The sequence below is a fragment of the Tupaia chinensis genome, unplaced genomic scaffold (genome assembly GCF_000334495.1).
Source record: "Tupaia chinensis unplaced genomic scaffold, TupChi_1.0 Scaffold000063_1, whole genome shotgun sequence".
NCBI lineage: Eukaryota > Metazoa > Chordata > Mammalia > Scandentia > Tupaiidae > Tupaia > Tupaia belangeri.
In genome coordinates, this window is record NW_006159521.1 from 5945743 (window position 1) to 5969237 (window position 23495).

The 23495-nt window shown below is 44.2% G+C and overlaps 1 long non-coding RNA gene and 1 pseudogene across 1 annotated transcript in view; one reads left to right on the forward strand and one right to left on the reverse strand.

Moving 5' to 3' along the window:
• LOC102495508 (uncharacterized) overlaps window positions 1-23495 on the forward strand; it is an 80778-nt gene that overhangs the window by 38061 nt on the left and 19222 nt on the right. The window lies entirely within an intron of this gene.
• LOC102495092 (ribulose-phosphate 3-epimerase-like) lies at window positions 1726-2405 on the reverse strand (annotated as a pseudogene).

The following is a 23495-nucleotide window of genomic DNA, read 5'->3' on the forward strand; positions in this document are numbered from 1 at the left end:
GAACCGACAATGCCTATAAGTGTTTTGAACAAGAGTTTTTTTTTTTTGTTTTTTGTGTTTTTTTTGCATTTGGTTTGCTGATCAAGGTCTTAAACAGGTGTATTCAAAAGAGGGAACAGAACGCCAAGGGCAGGAAATGCCGTTGCCAATTACAAACGATGCCAGAGAATATTGGAGAAAGGAAGAGCAGTGCTGTGTCCTGTACATAGCCCTTCCATGACATCAGTCATGTTCTTGCCATGGTTATGGGCATAGTTCATGGTTATGGTCACCGCCCTGGTAGCTACGGGTGTAGAGGACACTCACCCATTTGTAGGTAAGCTTCAGAGAAGCCAGAAGTATTCTTCCTAAGAGTTATCACATAGAGATTTTTTTGAGACTCAAAGCAGGCTCACAGATTTTGAAATAAACCAAATACTAGTACAGCTCTCTAATTGCCTCTGGCAAAGATCATCCGACTAAACAAAACAATGAATTTATTAGACTCCTCGCGTGTCATGAGAGCTTAAAAAACTTGGCTGTGGAGGCCGGATAGATACCTGGGAAAGAATCATTTGAACTTCTAGTCATTGAGATATTGAAAAATTGCTAAACAGTAGGGAATACTTGGCAAAACAAAAAGATAGGAAAACAAGTAATTCCAATATTCTGATCTAACGCTGGTCCATACAACCACAAAGAGGCCCTGTCTCTGCTTCATTCAGCTCAAGAATCAACATTTTAGTGCTTGCTGTTTTTGTCACACAATCTACCTTTTTGTCGTTCAACTACTTTTTTTTTTTTTGGAGAGGTTTTTGCTATAGGGCACGTGCGCTTGCCAGACAGACAGAGACAGAGAGACAGAAAGCGAGAAGTCACTTCCCCGGGGGGATGGTCACGTCGCAGTCCCTTCTCCTCCATTCTCCTCTCGGGATCTTGGGCACGCACGCACACGCGCCCGGTGTGAGTTTTAAGCCACCGGGTCCGGGACACGAACCGCGGTCGACTACGTGGGAGTCCAGCGACATAGCCATTACGCTAACTGCTGGTTCCCTGTGGTTCAACTACTTTTGAAAAAAGGAAATTTATGTATTTCTTCCATGAAGGAGGGAGACAGAGAGAGAGAGAGAGAGAGAGAATGCACGCACCTCCAAAAGGTTCTTTTCTTGATAAAAACCCATGCTTGTATTTTAGAACCTCTGGGTTTCATACACTGTTTATATAAATCAAGTAAAAATAAATGTATTAGATGAAAGAATATGGTATGCCATGCCAACGAAATTTCAATGTCATTCTACTCATATTATCCACCTTATAAACAAAGCACACATGACATGAAATAGGAAAAACATCAGGACTTCCTAAACTTAAACTGAGAAACAAAAGAAAATTCTCTTAAGAAATACAGAAAGAAAAAAATTTCAATGTGGTTAATATGCCCTCCTTTGGCATTAAGACACATTTTTGTTTATAACCTTAATATAGCCTTATTTTCATTCTTCATAAAAATCAAGACTCCCAGTAATAACGGTGTATCACTATACTAATCTTCCAAAATGCATCACTAAAAATGTCTTATACACACCAATTTCTAACCTCTTAGAATATTCTTTGCAATAGATTTTAACCACTGGAATGAATTGCTCAGAAAAGCAGCACTGTCTCAATGGCGATATGATCTGGTAGTCAATACTCCTGTTTTCCAGTAAGAAGGAGATTTTGTGAATACACTGGGATCCTGTTGTTTCATTGATCAAGAGAACATTTCTGAGCAGCTTCTGAGCAAATATTTCTTAAGAGGTTGCTGACAGATCTGGGGTCTTCTCATAATGGCACTGCCAGACACAATCATGGACAGTTTCAGGCCCTACTCCACCATTGACCTCTATATCCAAAAATGGGAACTGGGTCCTCAACGAGTGAACCTTTGGCATCATGTCTTCCATAAAATTCTGCCCTCCAAACCCAGACTCCACTGTCACAACCAAGGCCATATCTATTTGGGCTTAATACCTTAATACCTAATACCTTAGCCCATGGTGCCAGGTATTCAACTGTAGCTCCTGGTTTGATGGTAAGGCCAACCTTCATCCCATTCTCCCTAATGTCTTTAATCAAAGCACCTGGGTTCTCAGTAGCCTCAAGGTGAAAAGTGTATTGATTGGCTCCTGCTACAGTCATTGGCTTTACCCACTGCTCTGGACTGGCTACCATCATGTGCATGTCAAAGAAAGGGTCCTGGCCTAGCTGTTTTCGGAGGCTTTCTACCACAGGGTGACCAAAGTTGATGTTGGGAACAAAATGCCCATCCAATACATCCAGGTGCAGATAATTGGCCCCAAAGTCTAGCATCCAGAGGCACTAGGTCCCCAATTGGCAAGATCACTGCTGAGGATGGATGGGCCAATCTTGCAGCCTGACGCCATAGTGCTAGTTCCCTAGAGCCTCCAATAGGATCTTGATGCTGAGGTCCACCCCCAGACAATGGACAGCCGGTGTCCAGCATACTCAGGGAGGTCTCTGGACACGGACCTGAACTTTCTCACATGGAGCTTCCTTGCAGAGACTTGCCTTTCACTGCTGTGACAGTCTGGGCCCTCAGCCACTTGAATATCTAGCTGCTTCTGTGTGAAACGTTAGCTCCTGTGAGCGGGCAAGGGAAGACAGCATACCGCGTGTGTGCATTGTGAGAGGGTTCCCTTTTTATGTAGCCCAACACTTCCTGTTTTTATAGTGCTTTTTTATTTTTGGGATTTTTTTTTTTTTAGTTAATTTATGTCCTCCATGAGCAATAGAAACAGAGAACTAATACCAGCAACAGGGTCTTATTTTCTTTTTCTAATCGTTTTCTTTATTTAGGATAAAGCATATACACACACAAGAGAAAGAGAAGACTACCCTCCACAGGGTCTGGGCACATTGTGATTCCCCTTTCTCCAGCCCCTTGGGTCCTGGTACTTGTGTGTGCATGGTATATTTCAGGCTGACGTGGTTGGGGGTTCGAACTGCAGTCATACGTGAGATCCGGCTTCCCTTGAACAGTGCTTTATTGCTGCATCCCTGGAGCCATCTCTCCAACAGGGCCACAATCTACCCCCACCTCAGACAGCCTCAGATCACGGGCATGTGTGTGTCTGGTGCATTCTGGGGGGTGTCTCTGGATACAAATCCTAAATCTTCTGTGGACCGGTCTCGCAGAATATCACGTTTTACTGCTGTGCCAGTGTTCAGCCCCTCGTGTTGTTTCTTAGCAGGGATAGACTTGGGAGAGGTAATAGACCCCACTACGTGTCGCATTTTAATCTGGTCATGAAATGTTGGACAATATATCAAACGTTTTATGTGGAGGACCAGCGGATGGTGTAATGGTTACCTTGGACTCCCACTGCAGTCGACCACAGTTCGAGTCCTGGACCTGGTGGCTTAAAACACACTGGGTGCATGTGTGTGCATGTCCAAAATTCCTACAGGAGAATGGAGGAGAAGTGATTGTGGCGTGGCCATCTTCCCAGGGGGGTGATTTCCTGCTTTTTGTCTCTCTGTCTCTCCAGTGAGCATATATACCCTGTAGCAAAAATTTGCCTAAAAAAAAAGTTTTATGTGAAAGAAAAATTTGCAATCTCTTGGTAAAATCTCTTTCCACTTACAAAAGATAGGAAAAGGGCCAGCAGGTGGCGTGGTGGTTGAGACGATGGATTCCCACATGGCTGACTGTGGTTCAAGTTCCAGACCTGGCTGCTCACCTTCTCACTTTCCCTCTCTCTCTCTGTTTCTCTCTTGTGAGTGCAGGTGCCCTAATGCCAAATTATAAAATAATAGTAATACATAAAATTAAAGAAAAGAAGGAATAGGGAGGATACCAACATCTAATCTGAGGCTCGGAGATGTATTTTAGGGATGGGCTACCTGAAATGGCATCACCCCAGGTTAAAGCTGTCGTAGTTTATAACCCCAAGCTTATTCCCCATCTTCCTCAGAATCTTCTTGTTGTTAGGTGGCTTAAAACACACTGGGTGCATGTGTGTGCATGTCCAAAATTCCTACAGGAGAATGGAGGAGAAGTGATTGTGGCGTGGCCATCTTCCCAGGGGGGTGATTTCCTGCTTTTTGTCTCTCTGTCTCTCCAGTGAGCATATATACCCTGTAGCAAAAATTTGCCTAAAAAAAAAGTTTTATGTGAAAGAAAAATTTGCAATCTCTTGGTAAAATCTCTTTCCACTTACAAAAGATAGGAAAAGGGCCAGCAGGTGGCGTGGTGGTTGAGACGATGGATTCCCACATGGCTGACTGTGGTTCAAGTTCCAGACCTGGCTGCTCACCTTCTCACTTTCCCTCTCTCTCTCTGTTTCTCTCTTGTGAGTGCAGGTGCCCTAATGCCAAATTATAAAATAATAGTAATACATAAAATTAAAGAAAAGAAGGAATAGGGAGGATACCAACATCTAATCTGAGGCTCGGAGATGTATTTTAGGGATGGGCTACCTGAAATGGCATCACCCCAGGTTAAAGCTGTCGTAGTTTATAACCCCAAGCTTATTCCCCATCTTCCTCAGAATCTTCTTGTTGTTAGAACTCAGAGCTGAAGAAGAACCAAATCATGTCCAAATAGTTTCAACTAATGCCAAGATTTAGAGTGTGTGTCTTTTTTATATTATAGTGTGTTCAGTTTTCTTGAATGATCAGGGAATAGGATTCCTATTTTGATGCTAAACTATATGCCAGTTCACAGACGATAAAGAGATTGCAACAAGATACCCCGGAAATTCTGTCCTGGATCAGGCATTCAGAATTCTCTAAGGCATCAGGCTGTCGTGTGGGCATTGATTCTGGTAAATTTTGAAATGTCGACTAGAGCTCCCTGCTGTTAGGGTGTGAGGTGACCCGGCTCTTACTAGGATGGGATGGCGTGTTGGCCCCATGCGTAGGTGGCAGGAGCGGCCTGCAGGGAGGGAGCAGCCGGTGGTGCCATTTCTGTTTGATGTGAGACTGAAGTCCATCCCCATTGCGTGTGAGCTGCTCTGTCCTAAATGGTCATGTCGCTCTTCCTGGTGGAAGGTGGCATTGTCACACACTCACGTGTGTCAGGCACTGTTAGGAATGTCCCATCCATTTTCTCAGTGAAGCTTCTTACGAGTCTTGGAAGGAGAGATGTCAGTATTTTCTTCATGTTTCTGGGGAGAACCCCAAGACACAGAAAATCCATCAAAATCCAAAGCAATTGTTTTTATTGGAACCCAGAATAAACACCTGGGAGGCCTTTGTAAGTCCCAACGCGTACTTAACCTTTCCAGGGGACTCCGTGGCCAGAGCAGACGCCTAGCACTTTGGTGCTGGGGCACCAACTGTTGACTCCCAAAGGCTGGGAAGTGTGTACTTTGGGGTCTGCTTGTTGACTGCGTATTCATGTCTCCTCATGGTTGGGGTCTTTCGTCATCTGCTGCTCGGTCCTCCAGGAGCGGTGCTAAATAGATGCACAAACTTCCAGTTTAATTCAGCGGCAGCAGGATTGGTTTAACCTGTGGTCACCCGGCGCCTAATCTCATTCCCAGGGCCTCACTTGTCCCACAGTTCTGGTAGCTGAGTAGCTGCACTATAGTGGGGTCCTGCTATGTGCTCTGAGCTGCTCTGAATCAGGGCCGAAGCGTCCTGCCCAGAGCTGCTTCTCACTGGCTGCCCGGCCTACTTCAGGCTATTCGTTCTTCCTCTGTGTTCCTAAGGCTGAGTTGACTTTGCTCTGAGTCCTACAATCATCCTTTCATTCTATTCCTGTCTTTCAGATGGCACCCATCTCCAGGGTGTGTCTTTCACTCCCCAGCACCTGCTCAAGGGCACAGCCAGCTTTTGCCCTCAGCAATTTTTATTTTCTTTTCAGTTTTTGCTATAGGGTGTATGAGCTCCCCCAAAGGGCATGGCTCGCTGCAATCCCTTCTCCTCTATCCTCCTCTTGGAACGTGGGTGCACACAGATGCGCCCCTGGCATGTTGGTCTTTTTTGTTTCTTTTTCTTTTTTTTTAGATAGAGATTATTTGCTACAGGGCGTATACACTCACTGGAGGGATAGAGAAAAAGAGAGAAAGTGAGAAATCACACCCTGGGGGGACGGCCTTGCTACAATCCCTTCTCCTCCATTCTCCTCTAAGGATTTAGGGCATGCATGCATAGGCACCCAGCATGAGTTTCAAGCCTTCCGGTCTGGGACTCAAACCTCAGTCAGCCACATGGGAGTCCAGCATCCCAACCACTATGGCACTTGCTGGCCCCACGTCTGCTGTGCTTTTCAAGCCACCAGTCAGCCATGTGGGATCTAGCCTCTGACCCCTAGCTGACCCCACGCTCAGCATTTTTAATGTCCACTGTCTTTCTGTAGCTTGCTTTGCTGTGTCCAGTCACACTGTTAAACAATGGGGCGAATGATGAGCACACGCGGAAGAAGAGGGATGTGTCCCCGTGCTATTTCATTGCCCAGAGCAGTGCCTGGCTCTGAGTGGGCGTTTATTAAAGCATACGTAGTGGCTAAAACATGGCATCCATTGCTTGCTTGGCACTCTGCTGGAGTTTTATAAAAGGTACGTGATCTTAATTATGTTGCCTCGTCCTTAGTCGAAATACAGTTTATGCACATGAAACAGACATCTGAAAGGTAAATGTGATGAGCTTTGGCACAGGTGTGACTAACCCGCTAAGACACAGAAAACGTCTCGCACCCCTGAAGCTTCCCTGTGTCCTCGGTCGATCCCTGAGCTCTGCCCGGAGGGAACCACAGTTCTGAGTTCTGAGGCAGTTTCCTCGTGCCCTTTACTCCCCTCGCTCATCTGGCTTCCTTTAGGAAACATAAAATTTTAAATGTAGTGTCAGTCAGCGGTGTGGTGGTTAAGGTGGCTGGATCTCACGTGGCTGACTGCCCAGTTCAAATCTTGGACCCAGGGATCAGCAGATGGCATAATGATGACATTACTGGACTCCCACATAGTCAACTGCAGTTCGAGTCCTGGACCAGGCAGCTTAAACTCACGCCAGGCACGTTTGTGTGTGTGTGCCCGAAGCCCCGGGAGGAGAATGGAGGAGAAGGGATTGAGGCATGGTTATCCCCCTAGGGGGTGATTTTTTGCTTTCTGCCTCTCTCTCTCTCTCTCTCTGGCAAGCGCACATGCCCTATAACAAAAAATCTCTTAAAAACAAAACAAAACAACAAAAACACAACACTGGGTACACATGTGTGTGTGCCTCCAAATCCCAAGATGAAAATGGAGGAAAAGGGATTGAGGTGTGGCCAAATCTCCCATAGGGTGCTTTCTCACTTTCCCACTCTCTCTCCCATGAGCTCACGTGCACTATAGCAATTTTTAAAATTCAATTCAATTTTAATCCTTAAAACAATCTGGCAAGATATATAGTATAGTGCCTACTTATGGGTGAGAAACCCTGCCTTGTTAGTGAGTAACTTGCCCAAGGCTCTAACTAGTAGGTGGTAGGTGGCCCAGCTAAGATTTTACTCCAGCTCTCACTGGTTCCAAAGCTAAATGCTGCCCTTTAAACAGAAAGCACAACAGCCCAGCACTGAGTGAAGCCCTTGCATAGCTTTCAATTTGGCATTCCACAAAAAGCGCATGTGAAAAACGTCTGAAACCTTTTCTTTTAATCTGTCTCTTTCTCTCTCTTCTTAGAGAGCGAGAGCACGTGAGAGAGAGAGAGAGCCTTGACAGTCTTGGCCCCAGCCCTCCTTGTTAGCTAGGATCACAAGCACGCACCCTGTGCCTGGCTGTGTGTGTTGGGCTGGGACCCTCTCTGTCTCCCACATAGGCCTTGTCCCTGCACAGAAGCTCCCTCCTGCCTGTACCACCATGGCAAGACCTGAAGTCGTTTTCCTCTCTTTTCACAAAAGTGTGCCCAAACCCCAGACATGTTTCTGATGGGCATGTCCCCTGTGAGGTTGTGCCCCTCAGGGAGGTGACCAACCACCGTTAGGATGTGAGATGGCCTGCGGCTCACGTCGAAATGGTGGCCTTTGTGGCTGGCTGTTCTGTTCGCCTCCAGAACAAGAAAGCACCCTTCACACATACGACTGACCTCTCCTGTGAGGCCGCCAGTCTCGTGTCCATATCTGTTCTGTCAGCAGCCTCTACTCATGGCTTTCGGATTGAATCTGAGCTCCTGGGCGAAACCAGGGAAGTAAAAGACGCTGTCACAATCCTTGTGGGATTTGCATTTTAGTGGGGAGCGTGGATGACCACAGAGACAGATCCATAGCGTTGCAAGTAATGGAAACAGACACACATGCCCGTAGGAGGCGCGTTGCCTGAAGCTGAGAGAGAGAGAGAGAGAGAGCGAGCGCGCGCGCGAGAGCGAGCGAGCAAGTGAGCGAGCGAGCATGCATGTGTGTAGGTCACTGGGAGTTGGGTAAGACTATGAGTGAAGTCTTCATAGAAAGAGAAGGGAACTACAATTATCCAAGAGGGTTTAGAGTGCAGATTCTGGAGAGCAGCTGCTTAGGTTCAGATCCTAGCCCTGCTACTTCCATTTGGGAGCAGTTTCATGATCTGTCCAATCCTCAGTTTCCTCATCTGAGAGGACAAAGAAGAGACATCGTGGTAGAGACCTGTGGGAGTCAGACCAGAGAGTGTGTGAAGCTCTCGGCACGCACCTGGAACGTATTGTGGACCAGTAAAGGTTCCAGCAGCCCCTCCTCCGTCTCGTTAAATGCCAGGATGTGTACGTCAGGCACAGAACTGGGCATGTCTCATCTATGATCCATTTAGACCCTCCCTAGCCCTGAGCAGCCAGTGGATAGGACAGGGCCATCCCTGCCTTACTGCTGAGTAAGCTGAGGGCTGGAGCACTTACGTGATTTGCTCAATGTCACATGGCAAGCAGACTCGAGAACCCGAGTGCAGACTGTGAATTACAAAACCCAGTCTTGTCCTACTTTAATGCTTGACCTGCTAGGAGGTGTCTGAATCTGGACTTTCAGGGAGATGTAAGATACGCTGAGATAGGAAGGGAAATGGTAAGGTAGTGGGTGGTAATGGAACTTGCCGGATGGCAGGCAACATGCTGGGCCCTCTGCAGGGACGCTGTCTGGTGCTGACCAGGAGCCTTCAAGGTGGGCGTCATAAACCCCATTTTGTAGAACAGGAAACTGACTGGGGGAGGGTAAGTCAGTCTCCTGCTGTTACCCAGCTAATACTGGGCAGAGCCAGACATATTTCATGGGAAAACGTGGGGGTTGCTTTTGTGATGTATTAAGGTGGACGCACAGCTAGGGGCCTATTCTAGAATGTAAGGAGAATTGTGAGAACAGGCATGATGAAATGAGACAACTTGGCCACTAATTCCAAAGACCTCCTTTTTTTTTTTTTTTACACTAATTCATTATAATATCTAATGGCCACAAATTCCAGTTCTGCCACTTACTGGCTGTATACCCTTGCACAGATTACTCATGGTCTCAAGGTCCCCTTATTGTTAAAACATGTAGATTTAAAAAAAAAAAAAAAAAAAGCCTGGCGCTGGGCACGCTGCCTGCACACCTCTGCCTCTGACGCTCCTCTGGTTTCCGCTTCCGCCCTGGAACTAGCCAATGCCAGCGTGGCTTTCTGCGGGAGCAGAGTTAGCGCAGCCCAGGAATCGGGCGTCTGCGTGTCCCCAGAAGGGCTGCATGAGACAGCTGGCAGGGTACAAAGACAGCCCAGTGTCCAGAGGTGGGTGCTCGTGTGGGCTCTGGCACCTGGAAGCAGGGGAGGGTCAGAGGAGACATATAAGTGGAAGCTCCTAATCTAACCTTTGACGGATAGTAACCTCAGTAAATACTACCTCCTGGACGAGGAAAAAAAAATAGAATTGTTACCGTACTTCCATTAGCTACTCTGCAACATGTACGTCATCGTCGGTGGCTTCTGGCAGGTCCTCCATCCACGGTAGCCATGACAGTTCATTCTCATCCTGGAGAGAACAGCAGAAAGAGAGAAGTTGGTTGGGTGACAGGTCTCAAGAGGGGAACTTAACCACTGTTCATGATGTGGGAACACCGAAGAAGAGGAGCGTTGGCGAGGGCTGCAGTTGGGCACAGGCGAGAAGATCAGAGGTTTCATTTTGGATGCAGGAGGAGAGATTAGAGTAATAGTTAGGAAATTGTATTTGCATACATGTAGCAATTAAAACCATGTGAAGGGATGGATTATCTGCAGGAGTAGATCTAAAGGACGTCAACTAGAATGCACAGGGCTGAGCGGTATCTGGCTAGTAGTAAGTGGTGCAGTGTATTTGCGTGTGCATGTGCGTGTGTGTGTGTGTGTATGCGGGCAAGGTTGGGGGGGTTATATTTCTTATAATAAATGCTGTGGAGCAGACACTAGCATGTCAGATCAAGGACATTTCCCCCTTTCCAATCACTTTAAATAATTGCTACAGAACAGGCGAATAAAGTAAGATAAATTTTGTATTTAGCATATGTGGAAATATTATGAATAGTTGCGGACTCAGTTCGCTTTGATGCCCTTTGACAATCTGATAATTTTTGCAAAGATGTACTTAAAATGCCGTTTCATGCAAAGTTCAGATTTTCCCCCTTGTTTAAAAAACACACGACATCATTAATTTGCAGGCCTGTATATTAATTTTGCTGAGAGCACCGTTTATTTCTCTTCCCTTCCACTTTGTTTAAAGTCGGTTGTTGACAACTCTCAAGCGTGTCAAACTCTCATCGCTAATAATTGCTTAAGGACCCCTAACTTCTACAAATGTTGGCTCCAGCTCCAAACCCCATGCTAGCCCTGCAAGAAAAAAAAAAAAAAAACGGGGGGGAGGGGGGAGAAAGAACTTCTTCTGATGAATTTTTGATTTTCCTTCTTAACAAAGAAATGTCTGAGATTCAAAGCAATAGCTTAAAGTGATATTATAAAATAGAATATGGAGTGCCCTGTTCTGAATGACTCTTTGCTTTTAATGTGGGGCTGAAAAATTGTCAGTGCCTTTTTTGATTAGATGGGATTTTTTTTTTTTTTGTTCTTGATCTGAGAATCGAAGAGAAAAACATGCTACTTGCATTTGAATATGGCATGAGTGGAGATGTAATGTACTGCAGATAAAGTAATCGCAGCAACACCCTAAGGCAGCACCTGTATCTTCGGGTCAATGCCATCTCTCTTTAGATCGCTGCTGTGCGGGTCTTTCTCCGGCTGCTTTATTAGGCCTAATTAGGCGGGCTGTCACTTTTATTGGTGATGGGAAAGGAAGATAAGTAGATCACTTGTGTCATCTATCTCTATCTGGACGCGTCGAAAAAGTCTAAAGTGTTGCTGTAGGCCACAAATAGATACCGCGAGAGGGAGAGGGAGCGGGAGCTTGGAGAGGGGAAAAAAAAAAAGGAAAAGAAAAACAACAACAAGACACCCAGAACTGTTTAAAAAAAGAAATCCTTTAGAAATGCCTTACCTTTGGCACTGCTATGTGTAATTCCAAACCCACAGAGAAGCGTGTGCGGAACGTCCTGGAAGCCCTTTTGTTCCGAGGGAGAAGGTTGTCCAATGGATTCTGCGATGGCTGAGTGGAGTGGGGTAAAGGGAGATGCTTCTATCTGGGAGTCTCGCGATAGAGTCTGAAGAAAAAGTTGGTTCAAGTTGGACCAAGTCCACCCCACACGGCAGTGCCAAGCCAGAGAGTCCTACAGTAAGGAGAGAATCCCAGAGAGCAGTCTGTGAGTGTAGTGATAGCAATAGTGTCAGGGAGGGGATTTCCAAAGGTTTGAATGATCAACTTCTACATGGGAACAAATATTTTCTTCTACTAACAATAGAGAAAGAGAGAAAGCTTGTAACAGTGGTTGCCAATGAAGATAAACAGTCCAAAGGACATTGGTAATTACTGATTTTTTTTTGAGAGGTTTTTGTTATAGGGCTCCTGCGCTCGCCAGAGACAGAGAGACAGAAAGCGAGAAATCACCCCCTAGGGGGGATGGCCATGCTGCAATCCCTTCTCCTCCATTCTCCTCTCGGGATCTTGGGCACGCACACACACTCACCTGGTGTGAGTTTAAGCCATCGGGACTGGGACTCAAACTACAGTCAACTACATGGGAGTCCAGTGACATAGCCATTATGCCAACTGCTGGTTCCCTATTTATTTATTTATTTGAGAGGTTTTTGCTAAAGGGTATATGTGCTTGCCAGACAGACAGAAAGTGAGAAATCATTCCCCAGGGGGGAATGGCCATGCCACAGTCCCTTCTCTTCCATGCGCCTGCCTCCAGGTCTGGGACTCAAACCTTGGTCAGTCACGTGAGTGTCCAGTGCATTAACCACTACACCACCTGCTGGCCCTGGTTATGTTCTTTTTGACCAAAGGCAACTGCCTGAGGTTGTCATAAAATGTCTTTTTCTCTTATCTTAAGATCTCTGTACCTAACCACTACTTCTGGTAACTGATAAACCTGATTATTTACAAATATTACCTGATGGTCTCTCATCCACCTGCTTAGCTTCTGACCCTCAATTACACTGGTGATGGCTTTTTCTCATTAGTTGACAGATGTGTACAGTTGGGGCCAGCAGGTAGTGGTGTGTTTGGGGTGTTGGCCTCCCACATGGCAGAGTTCAAGTCCCAGAACTGGTGGCTTGCTTTTTCACTCCCTCTCCTCAGTTTCCCCATTTGTCTGTCTTTGGTGAGCATGTTTGCCCTACAGCAAATTAAATAATAATAATAAATAAATAAAATTAAATAAATAATTAAAAAAAAAAAAAAAAGATGCATGCAGTTCCCAGAGACAGAGGGAGAGGGAGAAAGCACCTGCAGTGGGGTATGGTCTAGCTGCAGTAACTTCTCCATTTCTCCATTCTTTTGGGATTTGGGGACAGAGCCACACACATGCCTGGCTTATTTTTCAAGCCCCTAGGACAGGGATTCTAACCTCAGTCGGCCACATGGGACCCAGCTCCCTTAATCACTAGGCCCTAAGACTGGCAGTAGTGATGACTTTTGAGTGGAATTCCTTTGTCTAATCATATCTCCTAAGTAAAATGATCAATTATTTTTAGAAGCCATATTTTATGCCTTTTTCCTGTCAACAACATGCCTAGAACCAAGATAAATACGTACTAAAGGATTAAAAAATCAGTTTTATTCATTTCTTAACTGCTGTGACTGAATTTTCCAGTGTTGAATAAGACCCTTTTTACTATGTTATACAGTAAATGATTGTCTTGTAAAATAATTTTAAAAATAATGATGTTCACACAATACCAAGATGTGTGGACCAACCTAGTCCAAGTATCTTCTCATTACACTTAGGTTTTTTATATGTGAGGGGACTTCTAAAGTTTGTGGAAATAAAATGAAAGTGCCTGGTTATTTTGGTGCAAAGTAATTTTGAAATCTATGTATAGTTTTTTCTCATCATGTACTTTTTCATGAACATTTTGAAGACCCCTTGTATTTTACCAAATATATAGATGGAGTATACGGAATTTTCTCCTGACAAGTCTGTAGTTTACACTGTCTGTCCTGGGAAGACAGAGAATGTTAGATTTGGGAAACTGCTTTGAGAAGACAAGATCATACAGTCAATGTGTTGGCAATTATTTTTTTTTTTAGTGAACTTTTAAAAAAATGATTAATTTGTTGTTATTTTTAAATTTGACCAGAGAGAGAGAGAGAAAGGGAAAATGAGAAAGCAAGTCACCAGGTTTAGGACTAGAACTGTAGTCAGCGATGCGGTAGTCCAGTGCCTTCACCACCATGCCACCTGCTGGCTCTTAATTGAGCAAATTTTAACATTTTTTTCATGTTACTCTAATTTACTATCTACATAAGTACAGTTTGTAGCATTTACCGTGTTCCAGATACTTTGCTAAGTGCCTTGAAGGCATTATTTTATTTCCATGTGATTGACCTCTCTGAAAGAGATTGTGATGTACCCAACTCAGAGACAAGAAAACGGAGGGTGAGAGCAACCTGGCCCAGTCCACACAGCAAGTAAATGGCAGAATTGAAATTCAGAGCAAAGCCTGTGTGATTCCTAAGTATGGAACCACCACTGAGCTGGTACTTCTGTATTTTTTTTAAGAAAAATTAAAAATCATCCATTTAGACTTATGTCATTTTAGATTAGAAAAACTTTTATGACTGACTTTTTTGATGGACTTGCCTTAGGGTATGGCAGTTGGAGTTAGGAATAATTTTAATTTGATCTTTGACTTTATATATTGAGCATCAGTCAAAATAATTTGTATCTTTTAATCCAAAATAAATTGTGCAGATATCAGATTATGGAGGGCCAGCCTATGGGGTGGTAGTTCAGGCAGTTGGATCTTACATGGCTCACCCTACGGTTTGAGTCCCAGACCCAGCAGCTTAAAAATAAACGAAACACTGGATACTTGTGTGTGTGCTGAAAATTCCAACAGGAGGTCAACACGGAGAGGGGACTGCAGGGTGACCGTTTCCCATGGGGAGGAAGGCATGCTTTCTCACTTTACCTCTCTCTCTCTCTCGTCTCTCTCTTTCTCTCTCTCTCTGCCTCTTTCTGGAAAGTGTGTGTGCCCTCTGGAAAAAAATGAATGAATGAGTGAGAGAAATTGAATGATTGAAACATCTGTCACTTGAGGTAGGAAAACAGTTTCTAAGTAAAGGCAGGACTTGGAGAACACCAAATTCTGTCTGACACTAACACCATCTCTCCTCATCCCTTTAATTTATTGTATAAATATTTTAAAAATACGAACAGAATACTTGTTACGTGGAAGTTATTTCCATATGTTATCCTTTCAACAGTTCTACGTTTTTAACAGAAATCCTCAAATGTAGCCCTGTGCTTTCCTTTCCTGCTTTCCAGCAAAAGGGCTCCTGATGGGACATAAAGCACATATGTCGCATTGCCTGAAAATTCAGCAGAAATGTGGCGGTGGGTGGTGAACTTCAGCCACTGAAGGATAAAGTCAGGACTCAAGCTGTCTGGGAAAATGGAGCCTTCCATTTGGAAGTAGAGAAACAAAGATGGGGGTGAGAGGGACTAGGCATGTTTTGGTCACCTCGCCATCTTGTTGGTATTAGTTCTGTCCATGGGTAAAAGTTGATCTGTGTCCAGTGATATTTTCAGGAGCCACGTGCTGGGCCCAGTGAAATATGTCTTCCTCTTCTGTTGCTAATGAGTCACTGTTGTTTGGTGCAGGACTGACAAAGCTCTGCTGCCCCACCACACTCCTCTCCTGGTGTCATGGCGGACATCACTCGTTCGTCACAGTACCTAGCTTTTCAAGGCTGGACTTGATGCGAGACTGTCCACAGGATGCTTCATGTAGTTACTACCAGTTCATCAGAGCTGGTGTGCAGCTGGAGGTCCTTGTCAGCCCTGGGTTCATGGGCTCACGCTGACTCCCCATGTTCCATGTGAGCTTAAGCAAGCAGCAGTCTCTCTGTGCCTCCCACGTCGTCTATAAAGAAGCGGTAGTACCTCACTCACGAGCTGCACCAAATTCACACATTTTCTGACTGTGCCTTTCTCATGCCATGCCCCCTACAAATGCCATTCCCTGTCCTTGTCCACTGCAAACTCAGACTCCCCCTTTTGTGGCCTGCTTCAGTGTTTGACAGGGTGTCAGAGCAGCTGTGGAAAAGGAACATTTCTGCAGAGAACTGCCTTCCCTTGCCCGTGTCACACCCACCTGGCCTTATAAGTCTCCCTTTGTGTTGATCTCCCAAGAAGATTGTGGCTAAGCTCAGGACAGGGTTTGTCATGAATACCTGGTTCCAAGCACACAGGCCTGGCATAGGATAAATGTCCAATCAAAGTTTGCTCAGTGAATGAATGAGTGATAGTAGAAACTGCCATGATCTTTGCTCTCATTGGCTGCTTCATTTTTCTTGTGACATGCAGTAACTCATTTTGTTCTAGATAATCACCACAAAGACACTGTGAGGCGTGCATTATTATGATTTCAGTTTTGTAGCTTGAAAAACAGAGGCTTAGAGAGGTTGAGTAACTTTCCCAAGGTTGTCCAGCACAAGGTAAATGGCGTGGCCAGATGTGAACGCAGGTCAGAGCACATTCACCCTCCCCAGAGCCTCTCTGGCCAGGACAGTGAATGAGCCGTGTCTGTGCCAGGGGATAGGGTTAGACGCAGGTGCTTTGGCATCAGAAGTCCTGAGTCTCCACTCAGTCTCTCACCAAGTTGAGAAGCTTTGAGGAGTCACTTAGCTTCTCTGAGGCCCAGTTCCCTCATCTGTGAAACAGGCGCTATTCCGCGCTTCACAGGTTGTTGTAAAGACAAACCCTGGGGTGGCTGGGAGCCTTTGGCGTTGTCAGGAATTCTCCAGCTCTTTGGTCAGTGCTGCTGCTGCGGCTGTCACACTGCTGACACCAGCCCCTGCTTGGGAGCCACAGGCTCCTGTGTGTCCTGCTGGGGCCGGCTCTCCAAGATGCTCCGCAGTGCTGGGCTGAGACTAAAGGAGCCAGCGCCCCTCAGACTTGCCAGCTCGCCGCTATGGAGAGGTGTCTTTCATTATTCTTTAACCTCGGGGCTAGCCAGCACAGTGCAACTTCATCTTCTCAAAAGAAAAAAAAAAATCTTTTGACCTTTTGATGAACTAATCTGAATTCTTGGCATATTTTGCCTTTTGCAGTAAAAGTAGCTTAGCCATACCTTTTGCTCAGTTCTTCAACTCCGTCTTCCCTCCCCTGCCCGCCCCTCTTCTCCCCTCTCCTGCAGTTTTTCCTTTTTGTTCATGGGCAACACAGAGAAGAGGTGAATTGCTCATTAACAAATTGAGAATCAGGTTTTTGTGCTACCTGCTTGGTTTCCTTTTGGACCATAGAACTTTTCTGGCTTTTTATGTAGGGTAATAGTTAGAGTTCAGAGGTCAAATGTGCTGAGTTCAAATCCCAGTCCTACCACTTAGCTATCATGTAGAGCTGGTAAGTTACCTAAGCCTCAGTTTCTATCTCTATAAAACGGGTAACAAGAGATACATATATCATGAACAATTTTTAGTTATTTAACTTTATTTATTTATAATTTGACTAGAGAGGGACAGAGAGAGAGAAAGAAAGTGAGAAAGCAAGCTGCCAAGGTCCAGGACTTGAACTGTGATGGGCCATGTTGGAGTCCAGCGCCCTTAACCACCACACCACCTGCCAGCCCCTATCATGAAGTTCTTGAGAAATCTTAATGAGTTTTTATAGGAAAAGCTCTCAGAATCAGGCTGGACACATCATAAAAACTTCAAAATTTCTTTCTTTCTCTTTTTAAAAATGCCAGAGGGCTGGGACCAGCAGTTAGCTCAATGGCTATGTCACTGGACTCCCATGTAGTCGACCACGGTTTGTGTCCCGGACCTGGTGGCTTAAAACTCATGCCAGGTGCATGTGCGTGTGTGCCCAAGATCCCGAGAGGAGAATAGAGGAAAAGGGATTGCGGCATGGCCATCCCTCCTGGGGGAGGGGGGGAAGGGGAGGGGGGGAGGTGATTCCTTGTTTTCTGTCTCTCTGTTTCTCTGTCTGTTTCTGTCTGTCTGGAGAGCACATGTGCCCTATAGCAAAAATCTCTCGCACATTCATTTGACAGAGAGCTCATGCAGGAGAAAGCACCTCCCAGGGGAGGTGGTCACTCTGCAATCCCTTCTCCTCCATTTCTCAATTCTGTTGGGATTTGGGACATACATGCACACATACTCAATGTATTTTTCAAGCCACTGGGGCTAGGATTCAAGCCACAGTTAGATGTGTAAAATTTGGCTCCTTTACCACCAGGTCATAGGACCAGTCACTATTTTTTTTCCCCAAAAAGCTATTTCTTTCAAAGATAAACCAGTTTTTTAAATTTTGCTACATAGGTAGATCAAAGTTGCTGATTATGATGTTGATTATTTTGAAAGAATGACCAGTAGCAATAAAACTTCATTAGGTCAACTTCCATGTGATACTTGAACCTCTGGCTGACCAGAGAGGAACTGACCACTGTTTGCTTTCATAAATAAAAGTATAAGCATTTAGATAGTCCAAATGGCTATAGAATTTATTAAAAATGTCCCTTACCTCACTGTTAGCTAGCAGGTACTTTCAGTTTTGATGCTTTGGCCTGAGAGTGGGTGTCACTTCATTCAGTCATCCAGGTTCTTAAGCCCAGAAGTATAATCCTCTGGTGTCTTGTGGTCAGTTGTAAGGTATGTCACAAAGAATATATCATGTTAAAAAATTGCCAGAGGCCGGGGCCGGCAGATGGCATGGTGGTTAAGGCACCTGGACTACCACATGGCTGTCAGTGGTTCTGGTTCGAGTCTCAGATCTAGCAGCTTGCTTTCTCACTTTCTCTCTCTCTCTCTGGTCAGCTTAGAGTAAAATAAAATAATTACAATAAAATAAAACAAGTCTTTAAGAAAAAAATTGCCAGGGGGTGAGTGAACTCACCAGAGAGAGATGAAGAGCAGAAAGCACCTGACTATGGGATGTGATCTGCAATCCCTTTTCCTCCATTTCTCCCTCCCGTCGGATGTTGGGCACATGCACGCACGCGCACACACACACACACACACACACACACACACGCACCCAATGTGACTGTCAAGCCAGCAGAGCTTGGAAGTTCTTTTATGCCAGAGAGCATGTTTGCCCACACAGAATACAGAGAGAGAGGGAAAGGGGCTGAGAGAAGGAGCACAGAGAAAACTCCCCACATGGAAACTGGTCACATTGTATCAGGACCCTGGGCACGTATGCATGTGCCCCTCATGTTGTTCAAACTGCTGGAGGTGGGATTCAAACCACAGTCCCTCTGTCTCTGCACAGTGCCTAGCTGCTGCACTATGGGGCTGGCTCAGAGCTGTGGATTTTTTTTTTTCTTAATGTGTTGCTTTTACAAATGAGAACAGATCCAAGGCTGTTGAGGCAGTAATATCTTCCTAACTTTTGTATTGCAGGTTTTTCGAGTGAGTGCGGCAGGCCAAATTACAGTTAGGATGTAATGTAAAACATAGAATGTCCATGCTTTACTCAAACAGATAAGAAAGCTTACAGTGTGTCATAAACACACTATACCAGGGACAGGATGCAGCGGCCCACTATCAGTGGACAAAGCAGTCTGTGAATGTCTGCAGGTGTGACTCTCCCAGACGCTCTGGAAACAACCCTGGAATAGGAAAAGTAGTCAGAATTTTGTTCTCTAATACAAGACCCGAAATGGTAAAACTCCTTGGAGAAAACATAGAGGAAAAGGTTTTTAGCATGTGTCTTAGCAAAGGTTTTTTTTGTTTGTTTGTTTTGTTTTGTTTTGTTTTGTTTTTTTAGATATGACACCAAAGCACAGACAACAAAGCCACAAATTAGTTGCCCAAGATCTGTAAGTACTCTTTCTCTTTCTCTCTCTCTCTCTCTCTCTTTTTTTTTTTTTTTTTTTTTTTTTTTTTTTTTTTTTGGGACACGCATGTGCTTGCCAGACAGACACAGAGAGACAGAGAGACAGAAAGCGAGAAATCACTGCCTCTCCCCCCCCCCCGGGGGGATGTCCACGCCGCAATCCCTTCTCCTCCATTCTCCTCTCGGGATCTTGGGCATGCACGCACATACACCCAGTGTGAGTTTAAGCCACCAGGTCAGGGACTCGAACCACTTTCGACTATGTGGGAGTCCAGCAACATAGCCATTACGCTAACTACTGGTCCCTCTTTTTTATTTTTTTAAATTCTTTTAAAAAACCTTATTGAAGTATACTTGGGATATAAAAAAGTGCAAATATTTCATGTATACATTTTAAAGATTTTGGGCAGATGCTTACAACTGTGATATAATGATCACATTTGGGCACTAACTGGTAAGTAAGAATATTTAGTATGAGATCTGAGGCTTATCCTCTCATCATATTTTAAAACACAATCCTCAGTTAACCATAAAAATTACATTGTGCGACGGATTTTTAGACTTAACTCATCTGGTATAACTGAAGAAACTTCATACTCAGTGAGCAATAATCCCCACTTCCCCTTGCCCACAGCCCCTGCCAGCCGCCAGTCTACTAACCGCTTCCGTGAGTTTGAGTGGTTTAGATCCCTCGTGCACGTGGAATCATCCAGTATCGACAGGTCTGTGTCCACCTTATTTCACTGAACCTAATGTCCTCTGTGTTTATCTGTATTGTTCCTAGTGGTGGGGTTCTATCTTATTTAAGGCTTAATAGTATTCTATTGTGTGTATATCACAACTTTTTGATCTGTTCATCTACTGATGGACATTTGAGCTTCCACATTCTGTATCATTTACAAGACCAGCTCAAGATGGATTAAAAACGTACATATGTCAATGGAAATAACTAAGCTCTGTAGAAATAATAATTAATGTGTTTTATTTTACACATGAGATGAAATGCCTGGCCTGGAGAAAGACAAAAGGCTTTGGGGGTGTGTTGAGAGACAGTGTTTTTTTTTTTTTTAATTTAGTTTTGAGAGCCCGAGAGCTGTTGATCAGCATAAGAGTCTTTTATATTGGCCTGGTTCAAAAAGGTGGGACATCTGGAATCAGTCATGTAGCTTATAGCTGAGTTTGAAAATTTTAGGTTAGTACTTGGTTAAAGAAAAACACAAGTCTCTGTTCTTGAAAGAAATCAGCAAAGGAGTGTCCATGCTTTACTTGAACAGATAAAACTTACAGTGTATCATAAACACACTATACCAGGGACAGGATGCAGCGGCCCACTGTCAGTGGACAAAGCAGTCTGTGAATGTCTGCAGGTGTGACTCTCCCAGATGCTCTGGAAACAATCCTGGAACAGGAAAAGTGGTCAGAATTTTATTCTCTAATACAAGACCCGAAATAGTAAAACTCCTTGGAGAAAATGTAGAGGAAAAGCTTTTTAGCATGTATCTTAGAAAGGTTTTTATTTTAGCTATGACAGCAAAGCTCAGACAACAAAGCCACAATAGATAAGAGGGACTACATCCAACCAAAAAGTTTCTGCATAGCAAAACAATCAGAAGAGCAAAAAGTCAACATTCAGAATGGGAAAAATATTTGCAAACCATCTACATGGTAAAATGGTAATACTCCCAAAATATAAAAATCTGTTTCTCAATAGCAAAATGAAATAACTGGATTTAAAAATGAACAGCGTACTTGAGTAGTCATTTTTCCAAAGAAGACATAAATAGCCACTATGTGAGAAGATGCTTAACATTGCTAATGGTCAGGGTAATGTAGATAAAAACCACACTGAGGTGTGACCTCACACTTGTTAAAATGGTTATTCTATTGAAAAAAGAGAGAAAGTGTAAAAAAAATGGAGACATCCAAATCTCTATACACTATTGATAGGAATGTACTGGGTTGTCGAGAAAGTCCTAACACATTTTTGCATAGGAAAAAAAAATACGTCACGACTTTTCTGACAACCCAATAAATTAGTACAACCTTTATGGGAAACAGTGTTAAGTGTCTCAAAAAAATAGGAAACAGAACTATTATATCATCTGTTAATCCCATGTCTAGATAGCTATCCAAAATAATTCAAAGCAGGATCGCAAGCCATATAGGTACCTTCGTGTTCACTGTGGATTACTCACAATAGCCAAGACCTGTGAATGGTTTTCACGTTTGGTTTGCCTGGGAATTACTGGGGTGCTTTTCGCCCCACTACATTTTTTCGTAACACTTGAATCTGGGTATACACATGCAATCAGACTTTGTATGTTTATTATCACTTGTTTCTCTGTACAGGGAGTGTGAGACTGGTTGGGTTAGTATGATTTCCAACATCATTTCGTAATGTTTCCCCTAACAGTGATTTTTCAGCTGTGCTCTTTGGAGTCTTAGAAAGTTGCCTGAGGTCCAGTAAATGGCGTAATGGTTACCTCGCTAGACTCCCACGTGGTTGACTGTGGTTCTAGTCCTGGACCTTGAAACTCTGGGTGCACGTGCGTGCATACCCAAAATCCCAAGAAAAGAATAGAGGAAAAGGGATTGCAGTGTGGCCATCCTCCCCGGAGGGCGATTTCTCACTTACTGTCTCTCTGGGAGAGTATGCATCCTATAGCAAAAAATCTCTCGCTAAAAAACCAAAAAAACAAAACAACAAACCAAGTTTGCCTGAACAACCTTGGATGTTAAAACAAGGTGTGTTCATGGAATTCTAGGTTGTCTGTCTTCTACTTCACCCAGCCTTCTCTTTATTTGTTATATTCTAGGACCACATAATATTTGGAGAAAAATACATTAAAAAAATATGTACTGTTCATAATGTCCATGATAGGCAGTCTTTCAACCTCTGTTGGAACACCCGCTCCCTGGGAAGTGACTCTATTCATTACACTTGTACAATTCTGCGAGAATATTTATGTGAAGTCCACAAAACTTCTTCATTATATTTTTCACTCCAGTCCTAATTTTGTCTCCTGATGCAGCATAGAGCACATCCGCTCTTTTTGCTGCTTGGCGGTACATGGGTGTCAACACTTTCCGAATGAATGCTCTGTGAAGCTTCCCAAAGGGCCATCAAGCTGTCATTCTTAGTGTTACTTGGGGCATGGATTTAGGTCACTTCCCAAGGGAAGATGGTGTTGAGAGCCGTTCATTGGCTAGAAAGTCAACCACTCAGCATCCCCAACTTTACTATTTCCCCCCACTGTTAGGATCACAAGTATTCTCTTGAAACAATTAAGCAAAAATTGTCCTTTTTCATCATGAGACGTGGTAGTGAAAAACCCACTAACATGTAGTGTTGATGATGCACAAGAAGAAAAGGTAATTACGTCTTCTGAAGCACTGGCAACAAGAGTTGTGGTAGGTCCAACTCCGACATGTTTTAACTGTGCTTAACGTGATCATGAGAATGTGTTAGCATAGAATTATAGTTACAGCAAAGGGTCTTCTCTTAATGGCCGATAAGAGCAAAGAGAACTCATTATGTTAGCTTTTCCATTATTCAGAAAATGATTTAATTGTATTAATGATTTCCTAAATTTCCATATATAGTACTCACATGAATGTTAGTTTTTGCTCCTTATATTAAAAAAAAAAAGCCATTGCAAAAATGCTCAAATATTATTATTCTGAATCAATGGCATCTCGGTGCAATTAGTGAGCATTATTGTTGCAATATATTTAGACTCATGAACCACACCAGAGACACAAAATACTCTTGTGTACAAGCAGGCATGAAAAGAACGATGAAACAGTTTCATTCTACTTGGAAACAATCTCGTTTCTACTCATTTGGCAGTTCTCAGAGCTGCCAAGACTGCAAAGAGAAGGGTAGGCTCCCCCACCCCTACAACCCTGTCCCGCCATAGGATTGTGTTAGAGCCCCTGTTGGAATACGGAGCAGGCTCACTTGCTTTCTCCTGCCAGTTCTCTTCACATGAGAGTACAGGGCCCCTCACAGGACGGCGCCCGCCCCTACCGCAGGTGATGCAACATGTTTGCGAGGCCCATTGTAAAGCAAGATTCTGTATTTTAATGGTCAGTTCCTAGCTGGCTACCAACTGTCTGTGCGCTCTGCCTGGGGACAGGAATGCCAGACTTATTAAATATTGAGAAGTGGTTCATT